Source organism: Mastacembelus armatus, unplaced genomic scaffold (genome assembly GCF_900324485.2).
Source record: "Mastacembelus armatus unplaced genomic scaffold, fMasArm1.2, whole genome shotgun sequence".
Taxonomy (NCBI): domain Eukaryota; kingdom Metazoa; phylum Chordata; class Actinopteri; order Synbranchiformes; family Mastacembelidae; genus Mastacembelus; species Mastacembelus armatus.
The window spans coordinates 34321-47986 of NW_022872939.1; the positions used below are offsets into that span (position 1 = coordinate 34321).

Sequence of the window (13666 nt, forward strand, 5' to 3'; positions counted from 1 at the left end):
AACGACCAGGACGAATACGTCCCGTTTCTCTTTGGAAAGGTTATTGTGAAATTACATTTCCACCCCGCGAGACCATGATGAGATGCCCATACACTCCCGATAACGACAACAGGTTGCTGAGATATTATCAGGATCAGGCCGGCGGTGAATTGCATGGTTTTGCTGGTGCACACACCCAATATGGAAACGGTCTCGGTGGGTTATTCCGGAATCTGTTTAGATGGGCAGTACCGCTGCTCAGAAACGGCTTTAATCTAGTGAAACCTCATTTAAAATCAGCCGCTGCTAATATCGTAGGAGATGTGATGAGCAATATTTCACGCAAGTTGATGAATGAGAGACAGGAGGGGGGAGGTGTTGCTGTCTATGCGCGAGGGGGTTAAACGCCCTCCTGGGGAGCTGGTGACAGCTCACAGCCAGGCCAAAAAGATGAACGAGCGGGTCTGTCAGGCGGAGCAGAAAGTCTCCAGCTGTCAAGCGGTGCAGATCAAGATCTAACAGCAGAAGTGCGACTAAAGACATATTTTAACAATGTCGCTCATTCACAGCCAGTCCGCTGAATGTGTAAAGACGGAGCTGGATCTGTTTACGGTGCCGTGTACACAGACGAGCGTTGAAAAATATACATTTATTGAAATCCCTCCGGTTTCAGCAATTACCGACACGGCACCTATTGATTTTTTTCATCTCATGCAGTAGCGAAGATTATCTGGATCTAAATGATACTCATTTGTATTTACGCGTGAAAATCACAAATCCAGATGGGACAAACATTGGAAACGGTGTAGATGTGGGGTTTGTGAATTATCCAGGATGTACACTGTTTTCGCAGGTGGATGTGATGCTAGGTGACAGATTAATCACCCAGGCATCAAACACATATCCTTATAGGGGTGTGATTGAATGCTTAATCAATTATGGCAGGGACACACTGGAGTCCCAGTTCAGCACCGCTCTATTTGTGAAAGATACATGCGGACATATGAATAACCACACCCTGGACAGTGAAAACAGGGGCTTAGGGGCCAGAGGCCACTATACAGAAAACAGCAGGATTGTGGAATTAATTGCGCCGGTACACGTGGAGCTGTTTTTTCAGGAAAAATTCTGCCAATACACAATTCTGTGTTAAAATCCGGAGCGTCAGTCTTTTTGTGAAAAAGCTCACCCAGCCTCCGACTGGCCCACAGCAGGATGCTGCAGCACACTAATGGGAAATACAGTGTCGACAGAGTGGCGCTGAAAACACACTTGATTCCTCCCAGAACCCGGGTGTGCTGTCAGGACAATCTATCTGGGCCACATCCCTAAATTTGTCATCCTAGGCTTCGTCGACAACGAAGCCTATACCGGGAGTTTTACCAGAAATCCATTTAATTTTGAACATATGGACCTAGAGTATTTATGTCTCTATGCTGACGGCCAGGCCCACCCCACTAAGGCATTTCAGCCCCACTTTCCACGGGGTCAGTACACGCACAAATATTATCAGCTAATCCAGACAACCGGACGCCATCTTAAAGACAGGTTGCTGTCCATTACACGGGAAGATTTTGGTCAGAGGTATGCCTTCTTCTGCTTTAACCTGGAGCCTGATGGCGGGGGTGGGGCGAACGTGTCTTTAATCAAAACCGGAAATGTCCGACTGGAAGCAAGGTTCCGGACTCCTCTGGCACGCACCGGTAACTTAATCTGTTACGCAGTCTACGATTCACTTATTGAAGTGTCAAACAGTAGACAGGTGCTGGTGGACTATTATTGAGACATGAACACAATCGAATTGACTGGCGCTGCTAAAAAGATAATTGGCGACAGAACCTATTTTGTGGGCGTGAAGCCATGTGACCAGCTGACCAGACTCAAAATAACCAGACATCCTGGTGCGGTGATTGTAAACACCGATCCTTCCACCTTGTCTGGGGAGCACTGGCTGGCTATATATTTGACAAGTGACCGGCGAGCATATTTTTTTGACAGCTTCGGGCACGCCCCCGACAAATTCAATCCCCATATTGGCAGGTTTCTCCTAAAAAACGCTAACAGAGTGCATTATTCATGTAGTCAGGTTCAGGCGCCCTTCTCGGTGACCTGCGGCGAGCACTGTCTGTTTTTCCTGAGCCATATCCAGGAAGGCATGAGCTACAAAAAGTTTATTAAAAAATATGGTACCAACCTCGCTCGCAATGATCAGGTGGTCTCAAGCTTTGTTGCTGGAATTAGACCTGCATCTGTACACAACAAGTTTACATGTGTTCAATGTGTATTTCTGAGATGATAAAATGATATTAAAGCTAATGTGTGTGCGTGTGTGTGCGTGCGTGCGTGTGTGCGCGTGTGTGTGTGTGCGTGTAATGAGCCTGTACACAGCATGTTTAAATGTGTATGTCTGAGATGATAAAATGATAATAAAGATATGTTGTGTGTTTTTATTTTACAATGAGATAAAATAAAGACCTTGTACACAGAAATACATTCAAAATGTTAGAAAATTTATTACAGGCCACAATAAGCAGGGCAAACAAATATTGTCAAAAATACATTCAATATGGTGGTGACATCACAAACACATCTCACATTGTCAGTAGCCCTGCAAATACAACCACACATGACAAGTACATTCATGTCAGGAATTTATTACAAATACATTCAATATGTCAGATCATCATTATTACAAATAACAGGGCAGAGTACTCTTAAATGAGTCAGTATTGAGCCCAGGGCACAGGTGCCTGTTTGTGGCCTTATGGGTCTTGGTGGAGCTGTGATAGTTCTGCTTTTCTTTTCACTGGTGTATGAGGAGCTAGATTCTAGCTCATCTTTACCTGTCTTATACTCCTGTATGACCCGTCATGCCAGGGTGTTTGATACTGCTGATAATGGTACATTCAGATCTGCAAGTGTTTTTAGAAACTGCTCCCACCCATGAGGAGTCAGAGACCCTGAGACACGATGGGGTGCAGTGACTCTCTTAATTAAATCGTATAGGTGTGTGCCTCTGATCGTCTGATTGTTGATTCTGACTTTAATACAAAGGTTTGATACAAACCGTTTGAAAAGTATTTAAAACAGTGTTATAAACAACCCATTTAAATGTGTTGAAATGCACTTTATATCAATCTCATACCCTCACTATCGTAATCACAGAGTTGTTTGCGAGGCGTTATCACACGCTCACGACGGAGATTCGACGGTCTGGGGAGCTTGTCCTTCCTCAGCAGTCTGACCGGCATCACCGAAGGCTCCGTGACTCTTGAGCGGCTGGGTAGCACTGGGCCGCTGGGGCTTCCTCCTGTCCCTCGGCTCACCGAGCTCTCGACACCAGATTGTATAAAAGATAATCAGCTACACCACCCCCGATAATACAATACTTATTCTATTTTTTAATATAAACCCACCATCACATGCATACTCACCCTGACTGTTTATTTCAGTTAAAATAGCTTGCTCTCTGCGTCTCTTTAAAGATAGGTGGCCTCTTTGTGGCCCTCCAGGATTTGCTGGAAAGCACACCAACAATTTGTAAAATCATTAGTTTCTGCTAAGCATTGATCCTACTTTAAACACAAATACACATCAGAATAACTCTCACCTTTATCACGCAGGTATGCACTGCTACATTTATCTGAATCAGCGCTGGAGCCTGTTGAGCGGACCGTATTTCCGTTAGAATCACCTCAGTAACAGCCACAGCCCGAGATAAAATATATTATATTATAAAATTATAAAAGAAGGATACATACCTCCAACAGCTGCTAGATGTGGAGAATCCTCATCCAACAACGAAATGGTTGCTTTACCTGATGGAGTCACGCTATTTTGAAATACAACGTATTCAATGCAGACGGTCTGGTATACACGCTATTAAATCATGGAACAAACGACACACGTATCTGATGGAAAGATCATCATGGTTGTTCCCGACACTTCTCACTAATAAACAAGCGATAGAAAAGGCTCCCAGGCGCCTTCTGCAGATATTTAAACGGCCCGCTACACGTGATACACACACACACCCGCCTTGGCATTCGCGTCAGCACGCCGCATCCCCCAAACAACGGCATGACCAATAGGAAAATAGCGCCGCCCGGTGGGAGGGGAGCGTGACGACGATGTTATGGTTTTATTGTTTTTATGACTGTCATAAATAACGATCATAAAAGTGACCCCTCCCACTTATGCCCATAAAACAAACCATTTATATACTACTATGAACTCTCCAAACTGAAGGCAATAAAAGCTAAAGGACCAGATGACATCAACCCCAGGACACTCAGAGCCTGTGCTGGGCAGCTTGCAGGAGTAAACCAGCAACTCTTCAACCTCTCACTGAGGCTGAACAAGGTGCCAACACTGTTTCTATCCACCAGAAAACATATCTCAGTTCAACAGAAGCACAGCAAAGAGACAAATCAGTGTTTGTGTGACTTTACAATAGATTTTCTAAGGTTGTGTCATGAGTCCCTCTGGGGACTTCCTGCCAGAGGACTCTTATTTTGTGAGGCCTTCCTGTTTTCCCTGTTTAGGTCTCTGGCAGCTTTATGTTCATAGTTTGTTCATCAGTTGTAGATTGCTTTCACCTGTGTCTTGTGTTCAGTATTTAAGTTCTCTGGTTTCCTTTGTTCTCCGCCGGATCATTGTTGGGATTGCTGTGCAAAGCAGCAATCCCAAGATATGTTCTTCGTTTTTTCTCTTTATTATTTTTTTTTTCTTTTTCTTTTTATTCCGCCGTTTTTCGGTCGCTATCTAGTCCTACACCGTTCGACGTAGAAGCGTCATTCAAACACCGTCGCGTTCAGCTCGATGAGGAGATGGGTGCTTCTACTTTTTTCAGCGATATCTTTCATAATTTCCGAAATATTCCAGGTTTTGTCGGAATTTTTTCTCATAGGAATGAATGGAGAGTACGTTAAAATCTCCTTTCAACTTTGTCCTCTTTGAGCTTTAACTGTGTCAGCATACTTTCAGCTAGAAACACCATTCGACCTTTAAACGGGTCAGAAGGCATTAATCTATAAGTCTTGTATACAGCTTTTTGATATCTATTATGGTTTTTCTTTAATCGCAGTTTAAGTTTTATGTTTTTTTTAGGAAATTTCTGAATTTTACATTGGTGTGTATGGGAGAGAGCTAGAGTGCGTGATGTCATCGCTAGAGTGGGAGAAGCTGTTAAGATTAGGGAAAATTTTTCTCTCTAACTCGCCGTCACGGCCACAATTTTGACTCTTCATACACCATTTTCTCAAAAGTAGTAGAGATTTTTGTCTTCTTTCAGGCAATGCTGTTCATATTTTTATAGGACCTACGGTTTTTCCACAAGGTGGCCTAACAGACAGAGAGTGACTGCTCAATCTCTCATTCACTCCCATTCTAAAGATCTCTACAATTTTTGGAGAGAAACACAAATGAAGGCTGTTTCTAACTCGCCACCAATCCTTCATTTTTTGGAATATCTTCACAAAAAGTGGATCAGTCTCTTTGTTGAAGCCTCCTGGCACTGTTAGTGAAAGAATTATATTGATAGCACTTATAGTTTTTCTGTAATCCCCCATTTTGTAAGGTGAAGTTTTCTCAGTTTCTCCACTCAGCGTGTGTAAAGTGCTGTCACTCCCCCTCTCACTCTGGCCTTTGATCACCATAGCAACTACTCAACACAAAGCAGCTCATTGCGCAATAGCAGCATAGCAGCTGTCTATGTTTGGTAATTAAGAATGACTGGCTGCCAAATGTCCACTGCTGTTTCACATGGTGACCACTCAGTACCACCCTCCCCACCCTCACCCTCACCCCCACTCTGGGCATAGGTCACCATAGCAACAGCTCAAAACAAAGCAATAGCAGCATAGCATCTGTCTGTGGTTGGTAATTAAGAATGACTGGCTGTATAATGTCCACTGCTTTTACACATGGGGATAACTCAATACCACCCCCCTCCCACCCTCACCCTCACCCCCACTCTGGGCATAGGTGACCATAGCAAATACATACAATGCAATAGCAGCATAGCATGTCTGTGGTTGGTAATTAAGAATGACTGGCTGCCAAATGTCCACTGCTGTTTCACATGGTGACCACTCAGTACCACCCTCCCCACCCTCACCCTCACCCCCACTCTGGGCATAGGTCACCATAGCAACAGCATACAAGGCAATAGCAGCATATCAGCTGTCTGTGGTTGGTAATTAAGAATGACTGGCTGCCAAATGTCTACTGCTGTTACACTTGGTGACCACTCACTACCACCCCCCCCCACTCCCCACCCTCACCCCCACTCTGGGCATAGGTCACCATAGCAACAGATCAACACAAAGCAATTGAAGCATAGCAAGCTGTCTGTGGTTGGTAATTAAGAATGACGGGCTGCCAAATGTCCACTGCTGTTACACTTGGTGACCACTCAGTACCACCCCCCACCCCCCACCCTCACCCCCACCCTGGGCATAGGTCACCATAGCAGCAGCATACAAGGCAATAGCAGCATATCAGCTGTCTGTGGTTGGTAATTAAGAATGACAGGCTGCCAAATGTCCACTGCTGTTACACTTGGTGACCACTCAGTACCACCCCCCTCACTCCCCACCCTCACCCCCACTCTAGGTATAGGTCACCATAGCAACAGCTTAACACAAAGCAATAGCAGCATATGAACTGTCTGTGGTTGGTAATTAGGAATGCCTAATGTCCATTGCTGTAACACTTGGTGACCACTCAGTACCACCCCCCCACCCCCACACTCACCCCCACTCTGGGCATAGGTCACCATAGCAACAGCTCAACACAAAACAATAGCAGCTGTCTGTGGTTGGTAATTAAGAATGACTGGCTGCCAAATGTCCACTGCTGTTTCACATGGTGACCACTATGTACCACCCTCCCCACCCCCCACCCTCACCCCCACGCTGGGCATAGGTCACCATAGCAACAGCTCAACACAAAACAATAGCAGCTGTCTGTGGTTGGTAATTAAGAATGACTGGCTGCCAAATGTCCACTGCTGTTTCACATGGTGACCACTATGTACCACCCTCCCCACCCCCCCACCCTCACCCCCACTCTGGGCATAGGTCACCATAGCAACAGCTCAACACAAAACAATAGCAGCTGTCTGTGGTTGGTAATTAAGAATGACTGGCTGCCTAATGCTGTTACACAAGGGCACCATTCTCAGTTATTTAGAGCATTTTACTCTGTGGCTGTTTTACATGTCAGCCATGGTGTCATCTCCCAGCAGGCCATGTTTGGACTTTCAGAAGAAAAGTCTAGTCATATATAGGAAGATATTACATTTTTGTGAATTTTAAGGAATATTCAAAATAAAGTCCAGATTCTTGTACAAGGTCCCAAGAGTCTCCTGCAGCACCTTGTCCTTTCAAAATAAAAGCCCCGAAATAGCATTTTCTCAACAGAATAGCCCTGAAACAGCAACTCAATATTAAAATGGACGTTACCTATTGGCATACAGCTTCAGGTACCAAGTGAGCCCATTTTCCATGTCAGCCATGGTTTCTGACATGGTGAGACTTTCACAATAAAAGTCTACAGTTATTTATAGTAAGTTATTACATTTTTGTAAATAGTAAGGAATATTCAAATTAAAGTCTAGATTCTTGAACAAGGTCGCCAAGAGTCTCCTGCAGCACCTTGTCCTTTCAAAATAAAAGCCCCGAAATAGCATTTTCTCAACAGAATAGCCCTGAAACAGCAACTCAATATTAAAATGGACGTTACATATTGGCATACAGCTTCAGGTACCAAGTGAGGCCATTTTCTTTGTCAGCCATGGTTTCTGACATGGTGAGACTTTCACAATAATACTCCACAGTTATTTATAGTAAGGTATTACAATTTTGTAAATTGTAAGGAATATTCAAAATAAAGTCCAGATTCTTGTACAAGGTCCCAAGAGTCTCCTGCAGCACTTTGTCCTTTCAAAATAAAAGCCTGTTTATAGCATTTTCTCAAAATAAAAGCACCCTCACTACAGTCGGTATTTCTCGATTATCGCAATCGGTCGATTCAAAACGTGCTTCGGCGACGCGGTCTGCCTCGAGCTTTTCGCGGCGATCAGCAATCCCAACGCAATTTCTTCAGAAATTGCATCGTCTAGTTAGTTATTGTTATAGTTGCAATTAGTTTGTGTTTTGGAAGTGAACGTGAACTTACCGTCTCACCCGGTTCCCTTGTTGCCCTGGAAGTCCCAGGAGAATAAAGCCTTGTGTTACCTGCATTTGGGTCCTGCTTCTCCTCCTTCCACCCAGCGTCTCTACGCAACTCGTGACAGAATGATCCGGCGGCCACGAAAGGACCCAGCAGGCAGCCTCCGAGTGGGGTATGCGGCGTATGGATCGCCTCGGACTTTCCCGCATGCCAGGGATTCCCCTGTCCGGGGGCTGGAAGTTATGGGCACGTTCACTTACCTGACCCACGAGGCCCGGCAGCACGCTCCACGGTACTCCCCGGGGTGGTTTTTTGAGGACCCCCTGGATAGTGACTTTTCCTCGGATGAGGACGACCCCTTTTCAGGGACCCGGCTGGCGATTAAGCCCGGAGGACTGCCCAGACGGAGTGCTGCTTGGCCACCGCCCCCGGTCTCGCCACCTGCCCGACAGTCACGGCGAAGACGCCGTCAGCAGAGGAAACCTGTCCGAGGGATCGCCCCCGCGGAGGGAACACAGCCGCTGCGGAAACCCCCGATCAGTTCCCCCAGCTCCGGTGTGCCGACGTGGCCGTCCCCGCCGGAGCCCAGCCCTGCCTGCCCGACCTCCAGCGTGCCGACCCGGCCGTTAACGCTGGGGGCCAGCCCTACCTGCCTGACCTCCGGTGTGCCGACGTGGCCGTCCCCGCCGGAACCCAGCCCTGCCTGCCCGACCTCCAGCGTGCCGACTCGGCCGTTAACGCTGGAGCCCGTCCCAGCCAAGTCTCCCAAGTCTCCCAAGTCTCCCAAGTCTCCACCTCCCAGCCCCAGCGTGCCGACGACAGCGTCCCCGCTGAGATGAGGCCCCAGATCCTTGCCTCCGCAGCAGCTGCCGAAGCGCCCTGACGAGCAGCCGCGGCCTGTCCTAGTCCATCAGCGCCGCAGCCAAGCTGCACACGCCGAGGCTCAGCCCGCTCTTCTCCGGCCCGCTCAGCTGCTGCCGCAACCCGAGCCTCAGTGCGCCGACAACGGCGTCCCCGCTGAGATGAAGGCAGCGTCTCCAGAGCCGCAGCAGCCGCTGCCTTCGTCTCCTGAGCCGCAGCAGCAGCCGCTGCCTTCGCCCCCAGCGCCGCAGCAGCCGCTGCCTTCGCCCCCAGCGCCGCAGCAGCCGCTGCCTTCGTCTCCCCCACCGCTATCCATGTCCCCTGAGCCGCAGCAGCTGCTGCCAGTCCCAGTCCCTCGGCGCCGCAACCAAGCTACACACGCTGAGGCCTGGCCCGCTCCTCTCCAGCCAGTCCCTCAGCCACCGGCGCCCTCAGTCCCTCAGCAGCCCGAGCCAGAGCCTCTGCAGCAGTTTCCCCGGCCGTCTCAGCCGCCCCTGCAGCGGCTTCCCCGGCCGTCTCAGCCGCCCCTGCAGCGGCTTCCCCGGCCGTCTCAGCCGCCCCTGCAGCAGCTTCCCCGGCCGTCTCAGCAGCAAGAGCCACAGCAGCCAGCCCCTGAGTTCCTCAACCAGTCGCTGCCAACGCGGCAGCCAACAGACTTCCCCGACCAGCCGCTTCAGCAGTCTCCTTCTGAGTGTCCCGAGCAGCCGTGCCCACTGCCTCCCCGGCCGTCTCAGCAGCAGCCTCCCCGGCCGTCAGCATCCCCTGCATCTCCTCGGCTGCCGTCTCGAGAGTCCCCGGAGCCGTCGCGGCCAATGCGGCGGCTACCTAAGTCTCCCGAACGACTTCGGACCTGGACCCACGCTTGCCTGCGTGGCGGTCCACGCGAACGGCCCCGGACCCTCACCTGTCTCAGAGGCCGTCCTCCCGAACGGCCCCGGACCCTCGCCTGTCTCAGAGGCCGTCCTCCGGAACGGCCTCAGACCTTGTGTGCCCCAGAGGTTGACCTCCAGAGCGACCCAGAACTCTGCCCTGTTGGGGGTCATAAACTGTGTTCCCACCCCCTCCCACCCTGGACTCTTGGTGGAACTCGTGGTCGTCTGGAATCCGGCCTTGAGGGGTGGGTCCTGTCATGAGTCCCTCTGGGGACTTCCTGCCAGAGGACTCTTATTTTGTGAGGCCTTCCTGTTTTCCCTGTTTAGGTCTCTGGCAGCTTTATGTTCATAGTTTGTTCATCAGTTGTAGATTGCTTTCACCTGTGTCTTGTGTTCAGTATTTAAGTTCTCTGGTTTCCTTTGTTCTCCGCCGGATCATTAGTTATTGTTATAGTTGCAATTAGTTTGTGTTTTGGAAGTGAACGTGAACTTACTGTCTCACCCGGTTCCCTTGTTGCCCTGGAAGTCCCAGGAGAATAAAGCCTTGTGTTACCTGCATTTGGGTCCTGCTTCTCCTCCTTCCACCCAGCGTCTCTACGCAACTCGTGACAGGTTGTGTGTTGTGATGAGAGGTGGCAGATAAGGTCCTTAAACCTGCTCTGGGTTGGAAAATGTGAGTTTCTACAGAGAGTCTTCATGTTATCAGAGTAAACAAGGCTGACACTTCTCTTGCTGATGTAGAATGCTGATGTGGAACTGGATCCACTGGATCAGAGAAACTTCAGATCTATGTTAGCTGAAAGCCCTTCTCTGGTAAATTTGGCACATGAATGGTTAATGTACGTAAATGCACAGTGATCACAACACGGTAATAAATACAGCGGCTGCAGTTGTTTTCAGCTACAGTGACTAACTCTCTACAGCTAAAACACTACTGTGTAAGATAAGCACATAAAGCTGCCACTCCTTGTGACCATTAACATTACAGTGTCATTAAGAATCCTTCATGAGTATTACAAAATGTGAGTATAAACTATGGACAGAGATATGGGTATGTTTGGGCGACACCTCTATGTGACTTCATAGGTTTGTAACAAATGAACCAGCTTACAGAATAAGAGTTCTGCGGCTTTACCTTTTTTTTTTCATTGAATGAAATCCAAATCCGTATCTCAATTCAAACACAATGGACTTTTTGCTTGACACTCTCAGCTCAGCATTAGTTGCTAGAAGATGGAGAAGCTAGACACAGATTGTAATTGTTTGAGGAAAGATATTTGGCAGGGATTGGCTGATAATTTTGGAGAAAACAGAGAGGGGCGATGATGACTGGCTGATAATTTCTGAGAAGAAGGGAAAGGTGGAGCGTCAACTATCCATCCATATGCCCCTCTCAGTAGCTGGTAGTGGTAAGTGCCCAGGGCACAGTGAGAATGTTGCCATTTCATGGACATCAGTTTTCAGACAGTGCAGAGGCATTGGTAGTTCAATGGAAGAATTCTTGCCTGCCACGCTGGAGATCTGGGTTCGATTCCCGGCCAATACAGGAGACCTGAAAATTGACACGTAATGCTTAGTTGCTTAAATTTTTGAGACTGCTGTGCAGGGGCCTTTGATATTTGAAGAAAACATGTAAACCTCTACACTACAGGAGCACAGCTGTATGTTCTCAAGAAATCTCTCTGCTCTCCTTTAGGATTGCCTAAAGATGATGTGTGGTTGGATTATTTGAATTTAGCTTCTCCAAAGAACTGCTCTATGGGCTTATTGTACAATGTTGTATTTTCCAGCACCATGTTCTCATGCCAAAGGCTGCGTCAGTTTCTGTGGTGTAGTGGTCATCACGTTTGCCTAACACGTGAAAGGTCCAGGCAGAAGCAGAGATATTTTTATGGACTGTTGCATCTTAGTTGCAGAAAACTCAGCCTGAGCTTACCAATGACAGCTGTGACCCATTATTGTATCACCTGCCAAGAGCTCCTGGCAGTGGATGCAATCGTGCCACACATCTGGCTATTCTGGCTGTCGTCCAAATGGCCGATTTTACAACATCATTAATAAGCAAGTGGACTTGCTGTTCCTGCATCACTGCTTTGAACAGTTAAGCAATTGTCCCCCCCCCCCCTATTTTTCTAATGGAAATACGTCTGCTCAAGGCATACAATCTCTCACACTACTTTTGAAAAGAGATATCAAATTGTAATATTTTGCTGTGGACAAGTCTGGATTTTGCCTTATTTAACTGCAACTAAAACTGCAACTAAAGAAAAAAAGAATAAAAAGTAAAGTCAAAACATTTGTAATATCTGACTTGTAGAGTTTTAATAACTTGTACCTTTGCAGTGTGAACAGTTTGAACAGTGGTCTAAACAGGGGGTCTATCTTTTTACTTGTCAGAGCAGAATCTCTTGTTTAGATGATCCATGAGCCGTAAGAAAAGAGTTTGGTTCTGTCACAGGCTGCATCACTGATTGATGCAGACTGAGATTAGGCTGAGCTAAGTATCTGTGTGAGTACTTTGTGGCAGAATTACCTAAAGTGGTAGAGTGCATTCTGATGAGCTGACCAAGTGGTTAAGGTGATGGACTCCTAATCCATTGTGCTCTGCATTGTGGGTTAGATTCCCTTTCTTACTGAGAGAGCTGTTATTTAGTCTTCAATGATTATAGTTATGAGGTTAAGGCAAAGACACAAACTACACAATGAATATTCAAGTATTACAGCTTCAACATGCCTTCCACCCAAAAGAGAGCTGGGATAGGCTCCAGCAGATCCCTGTGAACCTGGTTAAGGAATAAGCAGTTATAGAAAATGGATGGATGGATGGACAGTTTCAAGATTAATTCATAATGCATGCATAGTGAGTAATGCACTTGTTTAGTTTCAAGGAAGAATCAGATAGGATGAAAGGTCTGTCATACTTAACAAGTGCAACATAGAGACGTGCAGCATAGACACGGTGTAACAGAGGATGGTTTCCATTCCATGGATCCATTGACCTATGGGATATGGACCCAGCACAATTCCGCTGTGCCACTCTGCTCCTCAGTTGAGCCTTGGGGGTGGGGCTTGTCATGCTGTTTTGTAAAATACATGTAAAATAACTTATTTTCAAATCTGAATGATTATTAAGTCATGACCATGTTTACAGTGAGAAGAAAAAAGAATAAAAAGTAAAGTCAAAACATTTGTAATATCTGACTTGTACAGTTATAAAAACTTGCACCTTTGCAGTGTGAGCAGTTTGAAGCCTGCCGAGCTCAGTCAGTAGAGCATGAGATTCGTAATGTCAGGGTCATGGGTCATACATTCTTCTCCTATCATCCCCTGAAGTCACATCACCTCTTCTCAACACATGGAGCTCTCCTGTAGAATCACCACCACCCAAAGTGGGGCTCAAACCTAACCCTAACCCTGAGATTAAGAATATCATGCTCTACTGACTGAGCTAGCCAGGCTGTGTATAACACACATTTAACTGTAAATGTGGTATACTTGGATCCACCTATGTTCTACCAATTGACTATCAGGTTAATGCAGAATATCTTTGCAGGTGATTCAGTGTTGTTACTGTTACATGTACATATTCAAGTAGAAAATGACTTTACAAAGAGAGAGACATAGAATATTATCAAAGTACAGGGTAGAAGTCAATACATAAAAACCTCTGTCAGGAATGGGATTCGAACCCATGCCTCCATGAGGAGACCAGAATACCCAGTTCAGAGGAACGAATGAAACGTTGAGTCTGGCGCCTTAGACTGCTCGGCCATCCTGAC

General features: G+C 47.1%; 1 non-coding gene across 1 annotated transcript; it reads right to left on the bottom strand.

The window, feature by feature from the left end:
• Positions 1-13555: 13555 nt before the first annotated feature.
• On the bottom strand, positions 13556-13666 carry trnal-caa (transfer RNA leucine (anticodon CAA)). Its single transcript has 2 exons — positions 13629-13666; positions 13556-13601 (listed from the first exon to the last, which is right to left on the bottom strand). It is a non-coding gene; the product is annotated as a tRNA-Leu (tRNA).